The sequence below is a fragment of the Ovis aries genome, chromosome 3 (genome assembly GCF_016772045.2).
Source record: "Ovis aries strain OAR_USU_Benz2616 breed Rambouillet chromosome 3, ARS-UI_Ramb_v3.0, whole genome shotgun sequence".
In the NCBI taxonomy this organism is placed as follows: Eukaryota; Metazoa; Chordata; class Mammalia; order Artiodactyla; family Bovidae; genus Ovis; species Ovis aries.
This window is the reverse complement of record NC_056056.1, coordinates 213,373,965-213,401,890: the sequence shown is the minus strand read 5'-3', so window position 1 is coordinate 213,401,890 and position 27,926 is coordinate 213,373,965. Positions and strand designations below refer to the sequence as shown.

At 44.1% G+C, this 27,926-nt stretch overlaps 1 long non-coding RNA gene and 2 other non-coding genes across 3 annotated transcripts in view; 2 read left to right on the top strand and 1 right to left on the bottom strand.

Moving 5' to 3' along the window:
- The window catches only part of LOC132659499 (uncharacterized), a 59,945-nt gene that overhangs the window by 10,090 nt on the left and 21,929 nt on the right, over positions 1-27,926 (bottom strand). The gene's annotated exons all lie outside the window — the stretch shown is intronic.
- Positions 21,346-21,453, top strand: LOC114114161 (U6 spliceosomal RNA). Its single transcript, XR_003589000.1, has one exon. It is a non-coding gene; the product is annotated as a U6 spliceosomal RNA (small nuclear RNA).
- On the top strand, positions 23,279-23,351 carry TRNAG-CCC (transfer RNA glycine (anticodon CCC)). Its single transcript has one exon. It is a non-coding gene; the product is annotated as a tRNA-Gly (tRNA).

Below are 27,926 nucleotides of genomic sequence, written 5' to 3'. Positions count from 1 at the left end.
AGACTCTGTGCTTCCACTGCAGGGGGCATGGGTTCGATCCCTAGTCAGGGACAAATCTCTTGCATGCCACATGGTGCAGCCAGATACATAAACAACAACAACAGCCCCACAAGGTTGTTTAAGCACATGCATTCTCCAGGCAAACGAACTGGGTGTCTCCAGAGGCCAGACTGGTAGGCGGTACAAGGAGACATATTGCAGCTTAACATAAGCAAGAATTTGCTAATAATTAAAACTGCCCTAAATTGGGATCAACTGTCCTGTGAGCCAGTGAACTCCCTACTATAGGAAACATTCAGGCAGAAGCTAGATGACTGATCTGTACATAATATTGAAGGGAATGCCCACAATGGATGGTAGATTGATTTGGATGACCATTAAGGACTCTAAACTCTTAATATTTTTTTCATTCCTTGATCCTTGTCAATGTCAGGCAGATTTCCTTAGCACCCCTTTCCACCACCCCCAAATAAGAATGAGAAGTGTTTTTATCTACCTGGTGTTTTTTGGTTACAATTAATGGAGCATATAAAGTAGTAGCTTCCAAGAAAGAAAGATGACTCAAATAGAATCATAAAATAGGGTCTTAGAAGAAAATTGAAAAACCCTTAGATATAATCTGGTCCTATTCCCCATCCTGTGCGTGTGTAGTAAGTCACTTCAGTCCTGTCTGACTCTTTGTGACCCTATGGACTGTAGCCCACCAGTCTCCTCTGTCCATGGGATTCTCCAGGCAAGACTATTGGAGTGGGTTGCCATGCCCTCCTTCAGCGGATCTTCCTCACCCAGGAATCGAACCCACATCTCTTGTGGCTCCCGCATTGGCAGGCGGGTTCTTTACCACTAGTGCCAGTTGGGAAGCCCATCCCCCACCACACCACACCCTACGCTACCCCACCCCACTTTAAAAAATAGATTTAGAAACTATGGCCTAAAGAAACTATCATCCCAAGAATCTTACATTCATCTACTAGCCAGGTGTGTTAAATCTAGAATATTACTTTTTAAACTGCCAAATATTTGTTGAGTGCCCAATAGGGAATTAATTTTCCTGATAAGGATTTGTTTTAAGATCACAAAATTGTGTACAAACCCCATTGCATAACTCAGATTCGAACTGGAGTGTCTGTGGATTAATCAGAAATTTCTCCTCTCTTCTCAGAGTGTCTATCGTCTAGGCTACTTATACATTCGATAAAGGGCACAAAAGGATATAGAAGCTTAGAGGGGAAATTGAACAGCGATGTTGGGATAAAAATTAATGGCTAAAATTTGAATATTGGATTATCTTTGGGTTTTATTTTTCCATGTTATCCCTTCTCCTATCATCAATTAACTCCCAACAATATATCAATATTTACTGAGAACCTATTGTGCACAGAGCATTGTGATCATCCACAGAGCCATTAAAGGGATTATAAAAATTAACTATTAACTCCATCAAATTAGCATCAGGCTTAAGACAGCCTTGAGGAATGTTAATATAAGGTCAAATATCTTTTTTCTTTGGTTACTGCCAGCACCAAATAGAAACAAATTTGCAGCAGGGCTCATGTGTTTGTAAGTCACATTCAGAAGATAAAACTAGCTCTGTTCAGTCTCAATAGGTAATTGAGAGATTAGTAAATTTCAAAACTATGTGTAAAATATTGGATGAATTTACAAAAATGCTTAATACTTAAAAGTAAACATAATTTGAATCCACAGTGAACACTGTACTCAAGGGTGAGAGACAATGCTTTCCTCTAAGATCTGGAACAAGACAAAAATGTCTGCTCTTGTCAGCTCTGTTCAACATTGTACTAAAGGTTCAAGCCAGGGCAATTAAATAAGAACAGATTAGAAAAGAAGTAAAACTATGCTTATTTGCAAGTGACATGATATAGATAATCCTAAGGAATTACTAAAAATAAGAACTAATATTGAATTCAGCAAGTTTACAACATACACAAACAACATTCAAAAATCAATTGTATTTCTATATACTAGCAATGAACAAACCGAATTCAGAAAACAACTCCATTTACAATAGCATCAAAAAGAATAAAATAATTAGAATTTAGCAAAAGAAGTGTAAAATTTGTACTCATATTGCAACAAGAAGTTAAGGAAGACCTCAATAAACAGAAAGATGTCCCGTGTTCATTGATTGGAAGAATTAATATTGTTAAGCTGGCAATACTCTCTAATTAAGCTACAGATTATCACAGTCCTTATTAAATCCCAGCTTGCTGCTTTGCAAACACTGACAAGCTGATCCTAAAATCATAGAATTCCAAGGGAATAGCAAACACTATCTTGAAAAACAAGAGTAAAATTAAAACACATTTTCTGATTTCAAAAACATACTACAAAACTACAGTAATCAAGGTAAGGTGGAACATACAGATAAACACACAGCTCAATGGAATTGAGAGACTAGAAATAATCCCTCACATTTGTGATCAGTTTATTTTCAACAAGAATGCCAAGACCACTCAATGTGGAAGAATGGTTTTTCAACAAATGGTGCTGGGACAACAAACTAGCCACAGGCAAACAAACAAACAAAAAAGAAAGTGAATACCCACTTCATACCACACGCAAAGATTAACTCTGAATGGATCATAGATCCAAATACAAAAGAAAACAGAAGAAAACCTAGGAGTGAATCTTCTGAGCTATAGCTAGGCACTGGTTTCTTAGATATGACACCAAAAGTGTAAGCAGCAACAGCAAAAAATAGATTCACTGGACTTCACCTCCGTTAGGAATGTAAAGTGGTGCAGCTGTTCCCTCAAAAGGTTAAACACAGGGTTACCGTGTAATTCCAGCAATTCCAGCTGGAATAGGACTATTTATGTACTTGATAAATGGGGATAAGAGGAAAAAGAAGCTTAGGAAAATTCCACTCCAAGGTATATCCCCAAGAGAAATAAAACATGCCTACACAAAAACTTGTACATGAGTTTTCATAGCGGTGTTGTTACAAACAACAGCTAAGAGGTAGTAACAGATGTCCATCAACTAATGAATCGATAAGTAAATTGTGGTATATCCATACAATGGAATATTATTCGGGCATAAAAATGAAGGAAGTACTAATACATGCTACAACACGGACAAACTTTGGAAACATTATGAATAATCTGCCATTAAGCCCACCCAGTATACCCATTATCTCAGACACTATTGTTTATACTTCTGTAAGTTGAATTTGGGTCTTTTAAAAATATCATCCATGATTCTACTTAACATATTCAACCTTTTCTCTAGCCTTTTGAACCTATGAAACAGAGTTATAATAACTATTTTAATATCCTTACCTGCTAATTCTAACATCTGCATTAGTTCTGGGTCAGTTTGATTATTTACTTTCCTCATTATGGGTCATATTCCCCACTTATCTGTGTGTTTGCCCAGTAGTTTTTCATTAATGCCATTTATCATGAACTTACCTTGTTGAGTGCTGGATATTTTTGTAGTTTCAATTTTTGAGTATGTTCTGGAGCACAGTTCAGTTCAGTTCAGTCGCTCAGTCATGTCCGACTCTGCAACCCCATGAACTGCAGCACGCCAGGCCTCCCTGTCCATCACCAACTCCCAGAGTTTACCCAAACTCATGTCCATCAAGTCGGTGATGCCATCCAGCCATCTCATCCTCTGTCATCCCCTTCTCCTCCTGCCCCCAATCCCTCCCAGCATCAGAGTCTTTTCCAATGAGTTAACTCTTTGCACGAGGTGGCCAAAGTATCGGAGTTTCAGCTTCAGCATCAGTCCATCCAATGAATACCCAGGACTGATCTCCTTTAGGATGGACTGGTTGGATCTCCTTGCAGTCCAAGGGACTCTCAATGTGTCTTCTCCAACACCACAGTTCAAAAGCATCAATTCTTTGGTGCTCAGCTTTCTTCACAGTCCAACTCTCACATCCATACATGACTACTGGAAAAACCATAGCCGTGACTAGACGGACCTTTGTTGGCAAAGTAATGTCCCTGCTTTTTAATATGCTATCTAGGTTGGTCATAACTTTCCTTCCAAGGAGTAAGCGTCTTTTAATTTCATGGCTGCAATCACTATCTGCAGTGATTTGGAGCACAGTTACTTGGAAACAATTTGATACTTTCATCTTATTTTTAAAAATCTGTTAGGCAGGACCAGACCTGCATTTAATCGAGAGCCAACTTTGCCCCTACAACTGAGGCAAAATCCTTCTGAGTACTTTGCTTAATGACCTGTGAGTTATAAGATTTCCAGTCTGGCTGGCAGGAACAGGCACTCTGCAGGCCCTGGATGAGTTCTTGTTCCTACAACACCTTCAGGTGGCTCTTTCCCTAGTCTTGAACAGTTCCCTTGCACTCACGTGCTGGTGACAATTTTGCTGAACAGCTGAAGGGGACCCTCTGCAGATCTCTAGACTTCGGTTGTTGTTGTCATTTTTCTGTGAGTGTGTGTGTAGTGCTCTCCTCTCTGATATTCTGCCCTGCAAACTGGCTGTCTTGGTCTCCCTGGACTCTAGCTCAACTTCTCAACTCAGGGAGTCTGCCAAGCTCTACCCAGATTCCACCTTTCCATGTCACCATCTGGAAAATCTCTCAAGGCAGTAGGCTGGGCGTGCATAGGGCTTACCTCATTTTTTTCCTGCTTCGTCAGGTCTGATGTCCAATATCTTTTTTTCCAAACTTTAAACTTTCTATTTCATATTGGGATATAGCCGATTAATGATGTTGTGGTGGTTTCAGGTGAACAGTGAAGGGACTCAGCCACACATACACATGTATTCATTCTCCCTTAAACCTGCCTCCCATCCAGTCTGCCACATAACATTGAGCAGAGCTCCATGTGTTAAACAATAGGTCCTTGTTGGTTTTCCATTTTGAATATAGCAGTGTGTTGATATCCAATGTCTTGAAAATGGCTACTTAAAAAAATGCTTTCTCTAGATTTTTTTTGTTGCTTCTTGGTGGGAGGGTAATTTTGGTCCCTTTGACCGCCATCTTGATAGGAAGTGGAAGTCCAAGTTCATGCTAAATTTAGCAAAAAAAAAAAAAAAAAAGTAGAATTAACTGGTTCACAAAACCACAGAAAGGAAGAAAGTACACTAGCCTTAAAGCTGACTGGATATATCGACTCAAGTTTCACCAGAGCACTTTCTCTTTCTCCCTCGCTCTGTCTTTCCGTCTCATTTCTAACTTCTGTATTTTGGCCACATTCAAGTGGGAGTTACAGCCACTGTTGGCTCTAGAGCCCACCCTGACAGCCAGCATGCCAAAGACAAAGACAGACCTCCTTTTCCTTCTCCAACTGGGACAATTCGGTGTGAGAAAGGGCTTGATGTGGATGCATTCCATGTCTGTGTACGGCTTCCCAGGGAGTGCTAGTGGTAAAGAACCCACTCACCAAGGCAGGAGACGCAGGAGATGTGGGTTTGGTCCCTGGGTCAGGAAGATCCCCTAGAGGAGGAAATGGCAACCCACTCCAGTATTTCTTGCCTGGAGAATCTCATGGACAGAGGAGCCTGGTGGACTACAGTCTATGGTGTCACAGAGTCGGACATAACTGTGTGACTGAGCATGCACGCGCAAGTCGAGGTACCAGCCACTAAGTCCTGGAGGGTACATTAAAAGGCTGACCCAACAAGCAACAACCAATGATATTTCACTGTTATTTTAATTTGCAGTGTTTTATTTTTCCTGAAATCAAGTGTTTTTCATAGACATTCATTCATCCAGTGGGTATTTACTGAGAGTCCACTGTGTGATAGTCCCTATCCTAGACACTAAAGGTTTATTAGACTTTTGTATTTATTTTGTGACTTTCCAATCATTTGGTCATTTTTCTACTGAGGTATTTGTCTTCTGCTCATTGATCTATGAGAATTTCTCATATATAGACGGCATCAACTCTGTCACACACGTAGCAATATTTTGAAACTTAAGTCATTTGTCTTCTTGTCTTTTATAATATTTTGGTGTACAACTGTTGACTATGTAAAATCCTTTAGATTCCTGACCTTTATTTTGATACAGTCTTCTCACTTTTAAGCTGGTCACATTTGGCATGTTAGCCAGTTTCTACTAGAGATCCACTGAGTCGTATGTAAAAAATCAACTTTTGGCAAGTGTCTCTTCTGAAGTTTAATTGACTCCTGCTCCTTGTAAGACTCCCAGCACTGCAGGCGGCAATGCAAAACAGGTTTTTTCCCAAAAGGCTAATTAAGGGAGGGAAGACTTCTGCTGTGTTTTCCAAGCTCATCTCAGACTTGGGTTATAAACAGATAATCTAGGTGATGATGTCATCTGACTATCAATTTAAGAAAAATCTGTGAGTGAGGAGACTGATAAGTCAAACAACAACACATTCATTTTTCATTTAGGACATTTTAAATTTTGATCTGCTCTGATCTGAGAGCTGACTTTGTTCCTGGTAGCCCCAGGAGAAAAGCAGAATGCCTGCCTCCACAAAAGTCAGTGTGCAGGAACTGCTTCTGTCATAGAGACCCACTTGTCGGGAATAAATAAATACCCTGCATATTCAGTAAAAGTAACAAATGGAGACTGAGGAGTCTTGGCTATGTTACAAAGGGTCTTCTAGGCCCAAATACAACTTTCTTTAAGTGTGTAAAAAGAAACCTTTCCTGTGATCTTTTGCTTGGCAGATTAGGGTCCAATAAAACCTTCTGCAATGACAGAAATGTCTTATATCTGTGCTATTCAAGATGGCTATTGAACTCTTGAAATATAGTGAGCAAGGCTGAGAAAATAAATTTTAAAATGTTTATGCACTTCAATTAATTTAAGTTTAGCTAGCCATGTGTGTAGGGTTACCAGAATTCAGTTCAGTTGCTCAGTTGTGTCCGACTCTTTGTGATCCAATGGACTGCAGCATGCCAGGCTTCCCTGTCCATCACCATCTCCCGGAGTTTACTCAAACTCATGTCCATTGAGTCAGTGATGCCATCCAACCATCTTGTCCTGTGCATCCCCTTCTCCTCCTTCCCATCATCAGGGTCTTTTCCAATGATTCAGTTCTTCACATCAGGTGGCCAAAGTATTGGAGATTCAGCTTCAGCATTGGTCCTTCCAATGAATATTCAGGACTGATTTCCTTTAGGATGGACTGGCTGGATCTCCTTGCTCTCCAAGGCACTCTCAAGAGTCTTCTCCAACACCACAGTTCAACACCAAAGCATCAATTTTTCGGTGCTCAGCTTTCTTTATAGTCCAACTCTCACATCCATACATGACTACTAGAAAAACCATAGCTTTAACTAGATGGACCTTTGTCGCCAAAGTAATGTCTCTGCTGTTTAATATGCAGTCTAGGTTGGTTGTAACTTTTCTTCCAAGGAGCAAGCATCTATTAATTTCATGGCTGCAGTCACCATCTGCAGTGATTTTGGAGCCCCCAAAATAAAGTCTCTCACTGTTTCCATAGTTTCTTAACTATTTGGCATGAAGTGATGGGACCAGACTCCATGATCTTAGTTTTCTGAATGTTGAGCTTTAAGCGAACATTTTCCACTCTCCTTTTTCACTTTCATCAAAAGGCTCTTTAGTTCTTCTTCGCTTACTGCCATAAAGGTGGTGTCATCCGCATATCTGAGGTTATTGATATTTCTCCCAGCAATCTTGATTTCAGCTTGTGCTTCATCCAGTCCAGCATTTCTCATGATGTATTCTGCATATAAGTTAAATAAGCAGGGTGGACAATATACAGCCTTGATGTACTCCTTTCCCAATTTGGAACCAGTCTGTTGTTCCATATCCATTTCTCACTGTTGTTTCCTGACCTGCATAAAGATTTCTCAGGAGGCAGGTAAGGTGGTCTGGTATTCCCATCTCTTTCAGAATTTTCCACAGTTTGTTGTGATCCACACAGTCAAAGACTTTGGCATAGTCAATCAAGCAGAAGCAGATGTTTTTCTGGAACTCTCTCACTTTTTTCAAAGATCCAGTGGATGTTGGCAATGATCTCTGGTGCCTCTGCCTTTTCTAAAACCAGCTTGAACATCTGGAAGTTCACGGTTCACATACTATTGAAGCCTGGCTTGGAGAATTTTGAGCATTACTTTGCTAGCGTGTGAGATGAGTGCAATTGTGCAGTAGTTTGAGCATTCTTTGGCATTGCCTTTCTTTGGGATTGGAATGAAAAAGCAAATAAAAATATAGGATGCAGAGTTAATTATTAATTTCGGGTAGGCAACCAATAATTTTGTAGTGTAAGGATAACCCAAATATTGCATGGGGCACAATTACACTACAAATTTAGTCTTTAATTATCAGAAATTCAAATGTAACTGGTGTCCAGTTTTTTATCCAGCAACCTTAAATGCGTGGCTAGTGACATTGGACAATGCAGGTAAGAATGGACTGCCCTGAATTTGTTCAAAATTACTCGATGACTCCCATTGGATTATTTTAAGGAGGAAAAATGGTCATGGTCATATTTTGGCAAGAAAAAGTAACCTGACTTTTGAAAGAAAGCCATCAGATGTCAAGGCCAGGACTACCAAAGCAATGAAATTCAATCCAACAATCATTTACCGGAAGCCTTCTGTGTGCAGAAGAGATACTCAGCCACATGCACCAGTATAGCTGTACAATTGCTGAGACGCGTGTCCTTTGGATTTGGTTGGTGCCTGTTTTGGGGAATGTAAAGGGTCAGCCTCAGAGGGAGCCATTGGATGGATAAGGTTGGTTGTTCAGTTGTGGGGTTTTTGTTTTCCTTTGTCAAGATCTAACAAACTCTCATCTTCTTACCTTTTCTTCCTAGGGCTTGACCTGTGTTATGAATAGGACTTTTAGACCCCTATACAGTTAAATCAAGGTGGGCATACTGGTGCATGTGCACTCTGGGAAGAAAACCCACACTTTTCACAAAGAGCACCAACGGATCCCTCAGACAGAAACTCCAAACCAGTGAAACACTATTTAATTCAAAAAGACATCTGTTGAGTGACTACTCTGATTCTGGGCTATGGGGTAAGTTCCCAGGTGTAGCAGTCCATTGATTCTACTTCCTTAATTGACAAGGAACATGCAGCTTTCCCCATCACACCCCAGACCTCGCAGGCCTGTACTCAGGCCACCTGGGCCAGGCTCTAGCCCATCAGCACTCTGGAAAGCTGCCAATTACACAATGGCCCTTCCCAAATCTCCGCTCCTAAGTGGGCTTCTCTTCATTTTTCCTTCATGACTACTCTCTAAAATCATGACAGTCTGACACTTTCCCTAGATTTTGAACTTTGAACGTGGCTCACCACCTCGTGGTGGGTTAGAGAAGGTTCCAGCCGCTGAGGCGTTAGCTGCTGGTGGTTCACAGCTGAGCCCCCTCCGAAGGGTCAGGGAGGGTGAGGGGGCTGCCTTGCACAAGATTCTGCCCCTCTCTGGGGCGGCCAGCATGCAGTGGTTGGTCACTGGGGATGCAAGGCCACACCGTGTTTTACTGGAGACAACTCTGCACTGTTGTCCAGCCACCGGGGGCTCAGCAGAGGCCCTGGTGCTGTAGCATGCAAACTCACCTCCTCCCTCTGCCCAAAACTGCTTCCTTTACTGCTGTTCACATGTTGTTCCTGAGAGGACACTCCACCTCCCAAACAACAACAAGAACAAAAATAACTTGGACTTCCCTGGTGGTCCAGTGGCTGGGACTTCACCTTCCAACGCAGGGTGTACGGGTTCAATCCCTGGTTGGGGAACTAAGATCCCACATGTCTCATGGCCAAAAATAAATAAAACAGAAGCAATATTGTAAGATATTCAATGAAGACTTTTAAAATAGTCCACATAAAAATAAAACTTCAAAAATAAAGATAACCCCAACACCCTGCATGCATATCTCCTCCTAGGAGTATGTTTCAGGGTAGACTTGCCAAAGACATAGGTTGTTGAAATATCTTTTAAGTAAACTTCCAGTTTCTTAGGACAGACTTCTTGCTTTGTTCAGCCTGGCTTTTTCTACTGCTTGGGGAAAACATGGCCTGGACTGCCTTCTTCCAGGCAGATGGGCACACTTCACAGAGGCTGGAGACCAAGCAGCTTCTGGAATGAGAGCAACCATCCAGGGTTGGTTGGTTGATGTGGGATGAGCAGACTGGCAGGTTCCTGCAATTAACCTTCCTGTTATTCCTCACTAAGGTGCTGAGAACCCAGCGAGAGGTGTAGATGGCTAAATACCCCTGACCTAATCCAGTCCTGGCTAACAAACCAGTCACTTGTTACCAGGAAGACATCCCAGGAACTGATTTCACCCTCTGCTGGGAGAAAACTGCCTCCACTTTCCTCCAGCAGATCTCTCCCTCACCCCTCTCCTGACAGACTTTTCTCATAAGAATAAAAGCTGCTCTCTGGGGTCTTGGCAGTGGACCTCACCACCTCTGATTCACATCCACTGAGTCCTGTGGAGCTGGGCCAGCATCTCTCTTATCACCAGCTGTCCTCATCTGTTTTATCACTGGCACTCATCTCTCCCCTGGCTGTGTGCCTTCCTGTGGCTTAGCTGGGAAATGAGGGTGGAGCATAAGGCAGGGCTCGTAGGTGTGCAGTTCCTCTGGGTACCACACTCTGTGCCAGGCCCTTCACATGCTCTCATTAAACCTCACTATATGTGTGTGTGTGTGTGTGCATGTGTGTGTATAGTGTGTGCTCAGCCACGTCTGACTCTTTGCAACCCTTTCCAGGCTTTGTCCATGGGACTCTCCAGGCAAGACTATTTTCTACTCCAGTATGTGTGTATAACATGTACAATATATATGCCCTTCCCCCACCCCCAACACACAGTCAACACCAAGGTTCAAAGAGTGACATAATTTTGTTCTCTGAGATGTGTAACCTCTCCTCTTTAGGAAGTTGCTGGCTTAGCTAGGTTTCCGTATGATTGTGAAGCAGTGTCCTAGCTTAATACAACTCATGTCTGCACTGGTCAGACTTGGTCTGATGGTGGTCTGGAGGCAGATCTAGCTCTTTAGTGTCCCCTGACTTTACTCTGAAATCCTTTACTATCTAAACTGGCCTAATGCTGGCCATCAGAGGAGGCGTGGGAAATTGGGAGGGTCTTCCACCAGCTGCCCAGCCTTCTTGTTGTATCACGGGTTAATAAACTTATTTGATGAGTATCTACTGCACTGTTGCTGCCTGCGGTGTGCAGGGAGCATGGCTGGGGAGTGCTGAGGCCCAGGAAGGAAGGGCGCAGACTTGGGTCAGACAACCTGAATGTGAATCCAGCCTCCATCACTCAGCAGCATGACTACTGAAGATCTACTATGTGTGTGCTGTGTGTGCTCAGCCCAACTCTTGTGACCCCATGGACCGTAGCCCACCAGGCTCCTCTGTCATGGAATTCTCCAGGCAAGAATGTTGGAGTGGGTTGCCATGCCCTTCTCCTGGGGCTCTTCCTGACCCAGGGATCAAACTCATGTCTCTTGTATTTCCTGCATCAGCAGATGGATTCTTTACCACTGTGCCACCTGGGAAGCCCAAAGATCTACTACACTAGATACTAATCGACTGGACTAGATGTTGTTACCCTTCTGGGTCTTCATGTTTCTCACTTGTAAAGTGGAGATAACACACCTACCTCATAGGGTGGTGTCCTTGTAAAGAGAAGGATGGATCCTGATTTCAGAAAACACATCACTTGGGAGAGGAGATAAGATGTGTGTGTACTTGACACAAATTTAGAAGGTGATGGATGCTATGGTGGTAGGAATCACATGTGATGAAACTTAAGAGGAAGGAATGATTACTTCTCAGTGAGGAAATCAGAGAGGATATCTTGCATAAAATAACATTCAAGTTGATGGATGATATTCACACCAACCAATGTTAAACCTGTGAGTGGCAACCTTTTAATGGACCAGGAAGTACCACTCAAAGTTTAAAGCAGCACCAGACTTCCCTGGTGGCTCAGTGGTAACAAATCCACCTGTCAATGCAGGGGACACAGGTTTGATCCTTGGTCCAGGAAGATTTCACATGCTGCAGGGAAACTGAACCCGTGCCCCACAACTGCTGAGCCCACATGCTGCTACTAAGCCCATGCTCTAACGCCCTCCAGCCACAACTACTGAGCCCATAGTGGGGCAACTACTGAAGCCCACACTCAGCAACAAGAAGCCACTGCAATGAGAAGCCCGTGCATCCCAACAAAGAGTAGCCCCCGCTCCCACTTGTCACAACTAGAGAAAGCCTGCACATAGCAATGAAGACCCAGCACAGACAAAAATAAATAAAATAAAACAAAAAGCAACACAAGTAACGGAGCCCTGGAACATTGCACCATGAGGCCAGGTGCACAGTGGGGGCGACGACATGCCTTTGAGATCAGATGCAGGTGACACACACCTAGTCCCCCGATCCTGCTGCCCAGATGGCTCCATGGGTCATTCTAACCCCGGGCAAAGCATCTTCTGCCCAAGTGACTTCAGTCTGGGAAACACCCAAGACTTTACGGAGTTTATATGGTCTAGTTAGGAAGGTAAGATTCACATACAAAATGATTTTTATAACATTTATTGTTCTTTCTCGTGTTTAGAAAAGCAATCCAATTTTACCCTAGAAAATACAGAAAATTAAAAAGAAAATCAAAATCATTCCAAGTCTCCCTGCCCGAGATTAACCACAGTTAACTGTGTGAAGTGTACATTTTTACCCGCTCATCCTCCCTGCCCCCCACAGACAGCACACTGCCCCTCCCCTCACCTCATGTTTGCTCATGGGAGGGGATTCCTGGGGATCACAAATTTTCCTGTTTCTTCTCTCCCTTCTGGAGACTTCTGCCTGGGAGTGTGATTTGGCCTAAAGCACAGAGAAGGGATTTTTTAAGAGCCTCTTCTGGCTCTCTCTGCAGCCAACCATCAGCCACAGCTCCATGAGGCTGCTTCCCAGGCAGGTGGGCCTCTGGTAGGTGAGAGCAAAGGAAGTGGCTGACTCGGCTCTGTTCCGCGACTCGAGGGCTGCTCCCACCCAGGTCAGTAAGCATCACAGTGCTTATAAGGAAATAGTTTCTTCAGTATAAGGCTGCTCCAAAGAGCACTGTATTGGAGAGTTAATATTCATGGTGTGTGTGTGTGTGCACATGTGTATGTATGATTCTGGGTGTCTGGGAAGAAACCCCAATTCTCCATCTCTCAATGGCATGAGAACTTAAAAGGATGTAGGTCCACGGATCCGCTGAAGGTCCACCACCCTGTGGTGGGTGTCTAGACTACAGGTCTACAGGTTCTAAACTAGGAGCCCCACACAGTGTCAGGTTGTACAGGGTGCTTACAACTGAAATTAGGATTCAACAGGAAACCATCAGGAAGGAAGGAAAAAAGGAAGAAAACGAAAGAAAGGAAGGATGATCTGGCAATCAAGGGCTCTTTTTTTAATAAAAGAATTTAGCCCTTGGGGTGTCATATATTTTTCTGGTGTGTTGTCTTTTTAATTTGGGGAGGCTTTTCATTGTTGTCATAGGTTTCATTGTTGTCATTGGTTTTTTATTTCTGTGTGCAGAAATTTTAAATTGTTAAGTAGTCAAATTTATCAAGCATTTCTTCTACAGCTTCTGAATGTCATACGCTGCTGAGAATATCTTAGTCACCTGTATGAGCCTGCAAGGCTGCCGTAATAAAGTGCCGTGGACAAGGTGGCTTAAACAACAGAAATTTATCTCCTCGCAGTTCTGGAGGCTGGAGGTCCAAGAACAAGGTATTATCAGGGTTGGTTTCTTCTAAGGCCTCTCTCCTTGGCTGTACACAGCTAGCTGCCTTCTTCCCGTGTCTTGTCTCTATGAGCGTCTATGTCCTAATCTCTTCTTATATGGACACCAGTTATATCAGACAATGGGCTTCCCTGGTGGCTCCGTGGTAAAGAGTCTACCTGCAATGCCGGAGACCAGGGTTCAATCCCTGGGTTGGGAAGATACCCTGGAGGAGGGAATGGCAACCTACTGCAATACTCTTGCCTGGAGACTCCCCATGGACAGAGGAGCCTGGTGGGCTACAGTCCACAGGGTCACACAGAGTCGGACATGACTGAGCGACTGAGCAGGAGCAGCAGCAACATACTGGATTAGAGCCCACTGCCTCGACCTGATTTTAAATTTAATTACCTTCCCTATCTCCCCAAACAGTCACATTCTGAGATCCTGGGGGTTAGGACTTCAAAATATGAATACTGAGGAAATACAGTTCAGCCCATGATATCACCCAAGATTATTTTCTTAAATTCTCCCAATGTTTTACTTTTATGGTTTTATTTTTAACATCTAAGTATTTGATACTTTAGCATCTAAGTATCTGAAGGAGGAAATGGCAACCCACTCCAGCATTCTTGCCTGGAGAATCCCATGGACAGAGGACTCTAGCAAGCTATAGTCCATAGGGTTGCAAAGAGTCGGACGCGACTGAAGCAATTTAATACTAACACATTTGACATATCTGGAATTTGTTTTGGAATATGAGGAATGAGGTAGGGATCCAGTTTTGTTTTGTTTTTCTAGGGCTTCCCTGGTGGCTCAGAGGTTAAAGTGTCTGCCTGCAATGCGGGAGGCATTGTTTTTCTAGATAGTATGTTAAATGTTTCAATTCCATTTATTAGTAATCTCCCCACCCCCCAATCCCGAAATTCTACCTTTAGATATAAATATCTACCTTTATCTTAAACACATACAGCCCACATGTATATTTGGATCTATTTATGAATAGCTAGTTTATACCACTAATCTGTCTATATCTGTGTCACTGGCAAACTTTTAATAATGGTCATTTTATAATATATTTCAATCTTCTAGGGCTAATTTTACCCTACTTTTCTTTTTCAGAATTTTATCACAATTTTTGCACCTTTACCTTTCAGCATTTACTTTGGCATCACCTTGTCTAGCTGTAAAAAAGTTCTGAAGGCATTTTCACTGGAATAGTGTTCAGTGGCTCAGCAGTAAAGAATCCACCTACAACACAGGAGACATGGGTTTGATCCCTGGGTCGGGAAGATCCCCAGGAGAAGGAAATGGCAACCCACTCCAGTATTTTTGCCTGAGAAATCCCATGGACAGAGGAGCCTGGTGGGCTATTAAACTAAATAGCCAGACATGACTTAGCTATTAAACTAAACACCAAATATATAGATGAATGAGCAAGACTGTACGTGTTTGTATAATGGAGGCTCCCCATGTCCATATCATTGCTTAGCGTTGCTTACTCTTCTGTACTGCTTGAATTTTAAACCTGTACATCTTATTTTTTTAATGACCAGGAAAATGTGCATTTCCACTCAAATAAAAAAAGTGAAAACCGCAGTGGAGTAAACAAGCAAAATAAATTTATCTGGAGGAGCCATGCTGGAACTCCTTAAGTTCTCAACCCAAAATTACGTCTTCTGTTCATGGCTGCGCTGAGCCTTGCTTTCTCAAGGTTGGCGCAACATAGATGCGGCAACATGTTTTGACACCATCTGCACATTGCAACCATAAGAAATGTTGGTTCTCCCCTCTGCTGCAGCTCATTTCTGCAATTCAAGACAGACACACCTCTCTCAAAGGTTGTCCAGGCTGAAAGAGGCTGACTGTGAACTTGGCCAGTTTCTGCGCACCCCCAGCTAAGGCCATCCTCGTGTGACTGCTCCCAAGAGGCTTGGGTTCCCAGCGACGAAGGAGTTGCTCCAGGCCTTCCTCCAGCCTCACCAGCAACCAGCTGTCCTTCTCCCTCGAGCTCCAGTGTCTTGCCCGCCCCTGCCAAAGCCCAGCATGGGCCTGGCACACAGAGCCTCCTGTCTCGAATGCAGTGAGAAGGTCAACAAGGAGCCACGTTTCTCTTGAGAGGGTGGTTTCCAAGATGGTGGCTTGGTTACCAAGTAAAGGCCTGCTAGTTCTCATTTCTTTCCTGCCCCCTCTTTCTTTCATTCATTCACTCCCGTTCCCCTCTCGGGTGGGTGGTGGGACGAGGAGTGCGAGTTCCATGGGCTCCTCTGACCAGCTGAGCTCCTGGTCGTTGCCTTGCTTCCTAGGATTTATGTCAAAGAGACAGTGAGCAGCAGAGGGAGCTTCTGGGGGACGACGTGCTGCCAGGGAAAGAATCTTTCTGAGAATAAAGTCAAGACAGGAGAAAACAGAGCCCACAGACTCAAGGGGACAGTGGACATGAGCAATCCATCTGACAATGGTGGACCCGGGTTCGCTGAAGATGATAACTCTGAGACCTACAGCCGAGAAACTGCTCCTCTGCTTTTGTCTTTTCTCACGAGGAAGTTGAAGTTGGCTTTTTTGTCACGTGCCAATGGAAGAGTCCTGCCTGATTAACGCCTGGGGTGAGGCTCTCCATGAATGGAGAGCTGAGATGAGCTGAGGGTACAGGGAAGATACTGCCAGACATGAGTACAGTAAAAACTGGACACATCACTTTGGTTTTTGTTGTTTGTTTTGTTGTTGGGTTTTTGTTTTTGTTTTTACTGTTCATTGTCCTTTTATTACAATCCTGTCCTTGTGTTTCAAAATGAAAGGCTATTTAACACACAACCCGAAGCACTCCTAGAATGGATCTGACCTTCCCATTTCTTTCTCAATATATTGAATCAAAAGGAAAAAAAAATCAGGTTTGGTACATCCCAGAAAAAGCACCTTTACTAAACAACAGGAAACAAAAATGTGCCAGGAATCTGACCAAACAGACAAAGCAGCAGGTGAGATTCCTGACAGGAAAGGATGACTCCCAGTGGAACATAAATAGATCCCCTCAAAGTACACATATTTCACGTGAGTGGAGACATCGCTTTGAGTGAGAACTGATCAACATTCTCCGGGGTCTGAACAAGCACGTGAACTGAAGAAGCCACTCCTTCTAACCCCACTCCCTCTTAAGCAAGTAAGCGTTAGTCGCTCAGTCGTACCCGACTCTTTGCGACATTGTGGACTGCAGCCTACCAGGCTTCTCTGTCCATGGGATTTTCCAGGCAAGGATACCGGAGTGGGCTGCCGTTTACTTCTCCAGGGGATCTTCCCAACCCAGGGATCAAACCCAGGTTTCCTGCACTGCAGGCAGATTCTTTACCGACGGAGCTACAAGGGAAGCCCACTCCCTCTTAGCCACCACCCAAATACCATCACCACACTCTGACCGTTTCTACGACATATACACACCAACCGTGCGTTCCTCCAGCAAGGAGAGCACGGAAGCAAAGAAAGCCGTGTATATGTCCACCAACCCGCTGATAGCAAGACTGGTGTTGCTCCTGAATCTGAGCAAGCTCCAAGAGGTGGTGAAGGACAGGCGAGCCTGGCGTGCTGCAGGCCAGGGGGTCGCAGAGAGTCAGACACAGCTGAGCGGGTGCACAACAGCAGTAACCAAGGCAAAGGGCACACTGTCCTGTTAAATGACCACACACAAATGCTGAGGAGTAAGGCATTAGGAGAAACCCTGTGGTGGTTTCAGGAGACTGGAAAATGCTGATCCTTCTTTCAAAGAGTTTACAAGGTTCACGGGGAGATAAAGCCTAAATGGTGTGTGCTCAGTCGCTTCAGACTCTTCTGTGGCCCGTAGCCCGCTGGCTCCTCTGTCCATGGGGTTTCCCAGGAAAGAATGGGATTGTTGCAGCGGGTCGTTATTTCCTTCTCCAGAAGATCTTCCCGATCGGGGATCGAACCCACATCTCCTTCATTTCCTGCATTGCAGACAGATTCTTTCCTGCTAAGCCACTGGGAAAGCCCAAAATAATGTATATAGAGAGTTTTTATTTTTTAAAAAAATACAAGTGTTTGGGAAACCGCTTGGCAGTTCCTGAAAAAGTTAAACATGGGAGTTACCATTCTATTCCTAGGTATTTACCCAAGAGAAAAGAAAACATAAAACTTACATATAAATGTTCTGTTCTGCTGCTGCTACTGCTAAGTTGCTTCACTCATGTCTGACTCTGTGCGACCCCATAGACGGCAGCCCACCAGGCTCTGCCATCCCTATTTGCGATAACCAAAAGGCAGAAACAAACCAAATGTCCCTCAACTGAGGAATGGATAAACAAATGGAATACTATTCAGCCATAACAAGGAATAAAGTATTATGGAACAATAGTAAATATATGTCTGGTCCCTGTCCCTGGTTCCTGGCATGGAGCTCCTAAAGTCCTTGGGGTTTCCTAAGTGATAGGAGAGTCTTCTATTATTGATAACCATCCCCTTTCAATCACATCTGAGTCTATGCTAATGAGCTGACTCTTGGTGGCTCTTAGGTGGCTTCAGGATGGAAGCTGGCAGCAGGAAAGACCAACCTATGGTAAGAGGGTTGCAGCTTTCAGGTCCATGCCCAACATCAGGGAGGGAAGAAGGCAGGAGATTGAGTTCAATGACCAATGGCTAATGATTGAATCAATCGCATCATCAACTCCCGCAAACCCCCTAAATAACAGGGTTCAGAGAGCTTCTGGGTTGATGGACACATCAAAGTGCTGGCAGGGGGTGTGCCCTGAGAGGCCTCACCATACCTCACCGCCTGCACCTCTTCCATGTCTGTGCCGAGCTGTGGTCTCTACAGCAAACTAGTAAGTCAAGTGCTCTCCCGACTTGTGAGCTGGAGTCATCCCACTGAGGTATCAAACTTAAGTGGGGGAGGGGATCATAGGAACCTCTGAATTTGTAGCTGCCTGGGCAGAAATGCAAGTAGACTGGGCACCCCATATGCAGCTGGATTTTCATGTCTTGTGGGACTGAGTACTTCATCTGTGGTGTCTGAGCTAACTCCAGGAGTTAGTGCAATAACTGAATAAAATTGTTGGGCAACCAGCTGGTGGCAAAGAATTGGCTGGTGTCAGGAAGTAGGAACTCAGAAGTACTGACCCAGCCTATGACATAGATGAACCCTGAAACCATTAGGCTAAGTGAAAAAATCCAGACACAAAAGGTCATGTACGACTCCATTAATATTAGGTGTCCAGAATGGACAATTTATGAGATAGAGAGTGGACTAGTGGTTGGTGGGGATCTGAGAGTGATGGGTTATGGACACGGGTTTCTGTTTGGAGAGATGAGAAGATTTGGGAGTTAGATGGCGGAGACGATTGTACAACTTTGTGAATATACTGAAAAAGCAGTAAATTGTACATTTTAAAAACAAATAAGGAATGGGACTGCCCCGGCAGTCCAGTGGTTAGGACTCCAAACTTCCACTGCAGGGGCATGGGTTCGATCCTTGGTCAGGGAACTAAGATCCTGCATGCCACATGGCGCAGCCGCCAAGTAAGAAATAAATAAGGAAATAAACCTTTGATTAGAAAACCAAAAGGCTGGCATGTAACCCAGTTACACAGGAGGAGTTATCACACCGGCGGCCTCTGCATAGAACAATGCCCTGGACGGAGGTGCTGTAAGGACAGACCAGGGAAATTACAGCTTCCGGTCAACTGACAGTGACTTCAGAACAGCTGATTCCATAAAAGCAGCTATTTTCAGGCTATTGCCTTTGCTGAGCCTGATACAGAAGCCAAGTATTTCTGTCTTGATCACAGAGCCATACCCTTCCTTGCTAACTCTTAACATTTACTTTCCTTTTGTCTTGTATCACTGCTTACAAGAAATCATTTGTTTCTGACTGAAAAAAAAAGAAGAGCTATCAGAAGACTAGGGCTATTGTGTTAGCCTGTGTTCTTCCTGGAAAGCAAAGATTGAGACCAAAGTTTGAGTAGAAGCGTTGGCGGTAGGGAGTGGGGGTAGGTGGGCAGGAACTGGGGAGGGTGAGACAGGAAAGGAGGAAAACCAGTATAAAGGTGTGTTTTGGGGAAGACTGTTGTAGGAAACTGAGGCTGCGTGTTCTTAGCACTTTCCGAGGAGCCGTGCTGAAGGGCCTCAGAATCATCCACCCACTTTGTTCAGGAAGGACTGGTTCCTGATCCCACTGGTCAAGGTTCGCCCCACGGGGCACTGACTCACCTGCACTCCCAGGCAGTGTGTGCCTGAGGGCCGAGGGGATTTTGTGGGTATCCCCCATCTCGGTCCCCGAGAACTGTGCCCAAGAAGAGCCAGTGGCTTTTCCACAGGACTCATACCATTGGCCCCTCTGGTTCTTGGGACTTCAGATTTGGATGGAGCTGTTGCACCAGCTCTCCAGGGCCTCCATCTTGCAGACGTCAGATGGTGAGACTTCTCAGCCTGACCTTGCATTAGAGGACATTGGATGCATGCACGGAGAAGGCAATGGCACCCCACTCCAGTACTCTTGCCTGGAAAATCCCACGGATGGAAGAGCCTGGTAGGCTGCAGTGTAAAGTCATGCCTAACGTGGACCCTTAGCCTGACATTCAGTGAGTCATAATGAGCTGTCCAAGAGATCATGGGAGCCTCTTCCTCGGCCTCCTAGATCGCTCCTCTGGGGACACCTGGGTACCACATCCTGAGGACACTTGAGAACCCTTACAGAGAAAACCGACGAGGAGCTAAGGTTTCCTGCCAGCATCAGTCTGCCAGCTACAGAGAAGGTGCAGTCTAGGAAGTGACTCATCAAACACTGAAAAATAAATTTCTGTAGTTTGTAAGAAAAATAATTGGGGCCCTGGAGTAAAAAGTGCCAATTGATAGTTTTTTAAAAATTAAAACACCTTAACTTTACACTGTGCTAATGTCAAATACATTTCAATTAAAAAATCCACACAAAGGACTTCCCCAGTGGTCCAGCGGCTAGGACTCCACACTCCCAATGCAGGGGGCCCAGGTTCAACCCCTGGTTGGGGAACTAGACCCACATGCTACAACTAAAAAAAGATCTCACAAACTGCAGCAAGGACCTGGTGCAGCCAAATAAGTAAGTAACTAGATAAAACATTAAAATAATAATAATAATGATTACTTTTTTAAAGATAAAAATTCATGCAAAAAAATATAGACCATGAAAGCTAAGAGTCTGATACAGGACAGAATTGTTTCAGGCTGAAGAAGTAAGGCATCATGGAAGAGGTGAGACTTAGATCTGTAATATTAACACAGATCCACAGAAGAGATATCTGGTTTCAATATTGTATTTACCTAAATGTAATATATTTTGCTCATCGACTGCTTACAGTTTAAGTAATCCTCACTTTCCTACCTTAGCAGGGAACTTAAACATATGTAAACATAAAAGAAAATAAGAAATGGGAAGGATAGTCCTTTCAACAAAAGGTGCTGGGAAGTCTAGATAGTCACAGGCCTGAAATTGGCTCCTTTCCTTACTCCATACACAAAAACTAACTCAAAATAGATGAAAGACCTAAACATAAGTGCTGAAACTGTAAACCTCTTAGAAGAAAACATAGGGGAAGTTCTCATGACATTGGATCTGACAGTGACTTGGCACCTGGCAACAAAAGCACAAGCAACAGAAGTTAATAAATTGGATTTGATCAACATTAAGAACATGTGTGTGTGCTTGCTTCGGCAGCACATATACTAAAATTATCAACGATATAGAGAAGATTAGCATGGCCCCTGTGCAAGGATGACAGGCAAATTCGTGAAGCGTTCCATATTTTTTGTAGAAAAAACGGTTCAGTGTTTCAAAGGACAGATGTCAATATAACTGTGACTTGAAATAGTGGCAGATGAATATGTAGTTTATCACTGATTCAGAATAAAAGTTATTTTTCAGAAACAAACAAACGAACAAACATTTGTGCATCCAAGAATACTATCAAGAGAATGAAAAGACAGACTACAGAATGGGGGAAGACTTCCCTGGGGGTCCTGTAGCTAAGACTCTGAGCTCCCAGTGCAGGAGCCCCGGCTTTGAACCCTGGTCAGGGAACTATATTCCACATGCTGCGACTAGGAGTCTCATGCCCCTATACCACAACTAAGACCCAGTACAGCCAAACAAATAAACATTAAAAAAAAAAATAGAATGGGGGGAGATATTTTCACATCATATAAGGAATCAGTACCCAGAAGATATAAAGAATGCCTACAATTCAATAACAACAACAACAACAACAAAACCACTCAATATAAAAATGGGCAGAAGGCTTGAATAGATATTTCTTCAAAGTATATACTCAGATGACTAGTTAGCATATAAAAAGACGATCAAATCCCCAGTCATTAGGGAAAAACAAATCAAGACCACAATCAGATATCACTTCACAGCCACTGGAATGGTTATTATACATAATGTATTCTTTTAAAAAATGAAAGTAACAAATGTTGGTAAGGACATGGAGAAATTCAAACACTTGCGTATTGCTGATGGGAATGTAAAATAGTGCAGCCATCATGGAAAACAGTTTGATAGTTCCTCAAAAGCTAAACATAGTACGACCATATGATCCAGTAATTCCACTTCTGGGTATACACCCAAAGGAATTGAAAGCAGGAACTCAAACAGATACTTTGCACCCATGTTCACGGCAGCATCACTCACCATAGTCAAACGGAGCTCCACAGACGGATGGATAAACAAAATGTGGCCCATCCATACCCGGGAATATTGCTGCTGCTGCTGCTAAGTCACTTCAGTGGTGTCCAACTCTGTGCGACCCCAGAGACGGCAGCCCACCAGGCTCCCCCGTCCCTGGGATTCTCCAGGCAAGAACACTGGAGTGGGTTGCCATTTCCTTCTCCAGTGCATGAAAGTGAAAAGTGAAACTGAAGTCGTTCAGTCGTGTCCGACTCTTCATGACCCCATGGACTGCAGCCTACCAGGCTCCTCCGTCCATGGGATTTTCCAGGCAAGAGGACTGGAGTGGGTTGCCATTGCCTTCTCCAACACAGGCATATTATTCAGTCCTAAATAGGAAGGAGATCCTGGTGCTGGCAACAACAGGGATGAACCTTGAAGAAGTTGACTATGTAAACTAAGCCAGAAGCAGAGGAACGAATGTGCTTATATGAGTTACCTGAAGTAGACACATTCCTAGAGACGGAAAGTAGACCAGAGGTTACACCAAGGTCTGGGGAGGGAGGGAGGTGGTTACTGCTTAGCGGGTACAGAGTGTCCATGCTGGGTCACAAAAAAGTTTTGGAAATAGATATTGGTGATGGTTGTAGAACATGCTGAAGGTAATTAATGTCACTGAATTACATACTTGCTGCTGCTACTGCTGCTAAGTCACTTAAGTCGTGTACAACTCTGTGCGACCCCAGAGATGGCAGCCTACCAGGCTCCCCCATCCCTGGGATTCTCCAGGCAAGAACACTGGAGTGGGTTGCCATTTCCTTCTCCAATGCATGAAAGTGAAAAGTGAAAGTGAAGTCGCTCAGTCGTGTCCCACTCTTAGTGACCCCATGGACTGCAGCCTACCAGGCTCCTCCGTCCATGTGATCTTCCAGGCAAAGTACTGAAAAAATGGTTAAAACAGGGACTTCCCTGGTGGTCCAGTGGCTAAGACTCTGTGCTCCCAATGCAGGGTCCCCAGGTTCAATTCCTGGTCTGGGAATTAGATTCTACACGCTGCAGGTAAGATTCTGCATGCTTTAATTAAGACACAGTGCAGCCACATAAATAAATATTTTTTTAAAAAATGACTAAAATGGCAAATTTCATGTTTTATGTATTTTGTCACAATTTAAAAAAAAAAGAAAACAGTGCCAAAAGAAAGGAAGGAAGGAAGGAAGAGAATAATGTTAAAAGTCCTTCAAAGGAACCCCTTCAGTACATCCAGGGCACCCAGATAACGTCTTTAATAAAGTAATTTTCTACAGGCGTCTGGAATATGTGATAAGGCAAAGTGATGAGCAGGACAGGTGTGTGATGAGCACACACCTGTGTGTCAAGTGGGGGCATCTGCAGCTGCTGTCCGTGCCTGGTGATGACGATGCTTTGAGAAAAGCAGCTTCAGACTGGGTGGTTGGCTCCGGTTACTCTGAAATCCAACTCCTTCAAGGTTGAGCTCCCCTCTTGACCTCCTTGTCGGCTGCTCTTTCGTTGTACTGAGCCAAGGCCAAGGCCAGCTTACCGCCTGATTCAGGAGACACTCAGATGTGCCATCCAGGTATCTCTTCAGCTTCTACTGCAGGCGGCTAGAATCCTCAATCAGATACTTGGCTACCCATCCTGCTCTGTCATCTCTGCTTTTATTTGTATATTTTTGTATTATTTTATTTGTATCATGTTGTTTGCTTTTACTAATTTTATTGGCATATGGTTGCTTTACAATGTTATTGTTTTCTGCTGTGCAGCAAAGTGAATCAGCTATATGTGTACATATTTCCCTTCTTTTGGGGATTTTCGTCCCATTTAGGTCAGGCTTTCCTGGCTCAGATGTTAAAGAATTTGCCTGCAGTGAAGGAGCCACAGGAGACCTGGTTCAATCCCTGGGTCGGGAAGCTCCCTTGGAGAAGGAACTGACAACCCACTCCAGTATTCTTGCCTGGAGAACTCCAGGGACAGAGGAGCCTGGCGGGCTATGGTCCATGGAGTCACAAAGAGTCAGACACGACTGAGCAAACAACACTAAGTCCATTGAGGTCGCCACAGAGTGCTGAGTAGAGCCCCCTGTGCTGTACAGCAGGTTCTCATTTGTTCAGTTCAGTTGCTCAGTTTAATTCAGTTCAGTCGCTCAGTCGTGTCTCTTTGCAACCCCACGAACTGCAGCACACCAGGCCTCCATGACCTTTAACAACTCCCGGAGCCTACCCAAACTCATGTCCATTGAGTCAGTGATGCCATCCAGCCATCTCATCCTCTGTCGTCCTCTTCTCCTTCTGCCCTCAATTTTCCCCAACATCAGGGTCTTTTCAAATGAATCAGCTCTTTGCATGAGGTGGCCAAAGTATTGGAGTTTCAGCTTCAACATCAGTCCTTCCAATGAACACCCAGGACTGATCTCCTTTAGGATGGACTGGTTGGATCTCCTTGCAGTCCAAGGGACTCTCAATGTGTCTTCTCCAACACCACAGTTCAAAACCATCAATTCTTCGGCACTCAGCTTTCTTTATAGTCCAACTCTCACATCCATACATGACTACTGGAAAAACCATAGCCTTGACTAGACGGACCTTTGTTGGCAAAGTAATGTCTCTGCTTTTTAATATGCTGTCTATGTTGGTCATAACTTTCCTTCCAAGGAGTAAGCATCTTTTAATTTCATGGCTGCAGTCACCATCTGCAGTGATTTTGGAGCCCTCCAAAATAAAGTCAGCCACTGTTTCCAATGTTTCCCCATCTATTTCCCATGAAGTGATTGAACCAGATGCCATGGTCTTAGTTTTCTATATGTTGAGCTTTAAGCCAACTTTTTCACTCTCCTCTTTCACTTTCATCAAAAGGCTCTTTAGTTCTTCTTCGCTTTCTGCCATAAGGGTGGTGTCATCTGCATATCTGAGGTTATTGACATTTTTCCCGACAATCCTGAGTCCAGCCTGTGCTTCTTCCAGCCCAGGGTTTCTCATGATGTACTCTGCAGAGAAGTTAAATAAGCAAGGTGACAATATACAGCCTTGATATACTTCTTTCCTGATTTAGAACCAGTCTGTTGTTCCATGTCCAGTTCTAACTGTTGCTTCCTGACCTGCATACAGGTTTCTCAGGAGGCAGGTGAGGTGGTCTGGTATTCTTATCTCTTTCAGAATTTTCCAGTTTATTGTGAGCCACACAGTCAAAGGCTTTGGCATAGTCAATAAAGCAGAAATAGATGTTTTCTGGAACTCTCTTGCTTTTTCGATGATCCAATGGATGTTGGCAATTTGATCTCTGGTTCCTCTGCCTTTTCTAAAACCAACCTGAACATCTGGAAGTTCACGGTTCACATATTGCTGAAGCCTGCCTTGGAGAATTTTGAGTCACTCAGGTCCAACTCTGCGACCCCATGGACTGCAGCATGCCAGGCTTCCCTGTCCATCACCAACTCCTATTAACTAATAAGGTTCTCGTTATCTATTTTACACATAGTAGAGTATCTATGTTAATCCCAACCTCTCCATTCATCCCACCTCCACCCTCCTGTCACCTCTGCCTTTAAAACCTCAGTTTTTGAGCCCTTCTAGGTGCTGAATGGACTTCAAAACCATTGCTTTGCTTCTTCCTGTTTAGCACCTGCTGTTGTGACTGCCCTCCTCCAAGAGGCACGGAAAATGACTCTTCCTGGCCATTTCCTTTGACCATGGCACATCCCCTGCTCCAGTGAGAGTGCAGCCAGGAACCCAGGTGCACTCTCCACTCTGTCCCTGCCTTCAGATCATCTTCGCTGGACACAAGAAGCGCCTGTCCCTGCAGCCGAGGCACGGCCAACCCTGTGGCGGGCCCTCCTGCACTTGGCACTGTTTCCCCTGAGAACTTCCTGCTTGTTCTTTTCCATGATTTTTCAGGGCTTTGTCTTTCTCTGGCCGTATCCTGTGGGGGGATTCACCTCTCTCCTTCAAAGGCTTACGCCAGGCAGGATCTCAGATTGTGACCATTTTCAGAGAACTATGTACACAGGAAAAAGTCTGAGACATGCTCTCTAAAATGTTCCCTTGCTGAAATTTAATTTTGACATCTTGCCACATGAAAGTTTTTTTTTTTGAATTGCGGTAAAATAAACCAAACGTAAAATCTGCCATCTTAAGCATTTTTAAGTGTGCAGTTGGGTAGTATCGAGTGTATTCACACTATTGTGCAACCAAACCCCAGAACCCTCTGCGTCTGGTAAAACTGAAGCTCTGCCCCCATTAAACAGCAACTCCCCTCCCCCAACCCAGCCCCTGGCACCACCATTCTTCTTTCCGTCTCTGTGAATCTGACTGGTCCATACTTCATTTGAGGGCAATCATACAATAGTTATCTTCCTGTGTCTGGCCTATTTCACTTGACATAATACTTTCACAGTCCATCCATGTTACAGCATGTGTCAGAATCTCCTTCCTTTTGAAAGCTAAATAATACTCCAGCATGCACATACACCACATTTTGCTTACCTAGTCATCTGCTGATGGATCTGGGGTTGCTTCCACCTTTCGGCTACAGTGAATCATGATGCTGTGAACACGGGTGTATTAAATATTTTTCACTTCCTTCGGGTTCATACCCAGAAGCAGGATTGCTGGATCATAAGGTAATTCTATTTTTAATTTTTTTGAGGAACTGCCATACTGTTACATAAAAGTTTCAGAGGATAACAAAATCACCCAGAAATGATCAATGGAGGAGACTAGATTAAAGTGATACAAGGTGATAAATCTGGCATCTTTAAAACTCATCATCAATATTTTCTTTGGCCTTGGCTTTTCCTTAGATCTGTCCCTTTCCTTTAATTTAGGCTACAGAGTGAAGATGGTACTCTTCTCCAAGTGCCCGAGGCCCATGGTAACAGTCTCAGTTTATTGGAGAATGCCTTTGGGGTCCGTAGTGGAGGAGGAAGCAGGATTGAGCAGAAGGAGGAGTTGAGCTGCCACGCAGGCGTTGATGGCAGTCTCGCCCAGCCCGGCAGGACACTCAGGAACCAAAATGCCTTGTCACATAATTCTGTGGTGGGCCGAAACAGCAGTCTACACACCTTTCTTGGTCACTGGATGTGGGCTGTCTTAGAAAGAACATGACTTTAAGCTTGGAGACCCTCTGCAGCTGAGATGGCTTCTGAAGCCAGCAGCTGGGGCCACATCTCCATCCTTGAAGGGGAGTCTGTGCAGCAGATCACCATATCCACCGTAGTAGTTTCTGAGAAAGACTGCTGACCACAAACACCAAAGACAAGGTGGCCAGGCTACCATATGATATCACTTATATGTGGAATCTAAAAGATGACACAAACGAACTTGTCTACGGCACAGACTCACAGACACAGAGTGGGTGTGTGACTGCCAAGCTGGGGGAAAGGACTGATGCTGAAGCTGAAGCTCTAATACTCTGGCCACCGCATGCAAAGAGCCGACTCATTGGAAAAGACACTGATGCTGAGAAAGATTGAAGGCAAAAGGAGAAGGGGGCGAAAGAGGATGAGATGCTTAGACAGCATCCCTGACTCAATGGACATTAGTTTGAGCAAACTCCAGGAGACAGTGGAGGACAGAGGAGCCTGACATGCTGCAGTCCATGG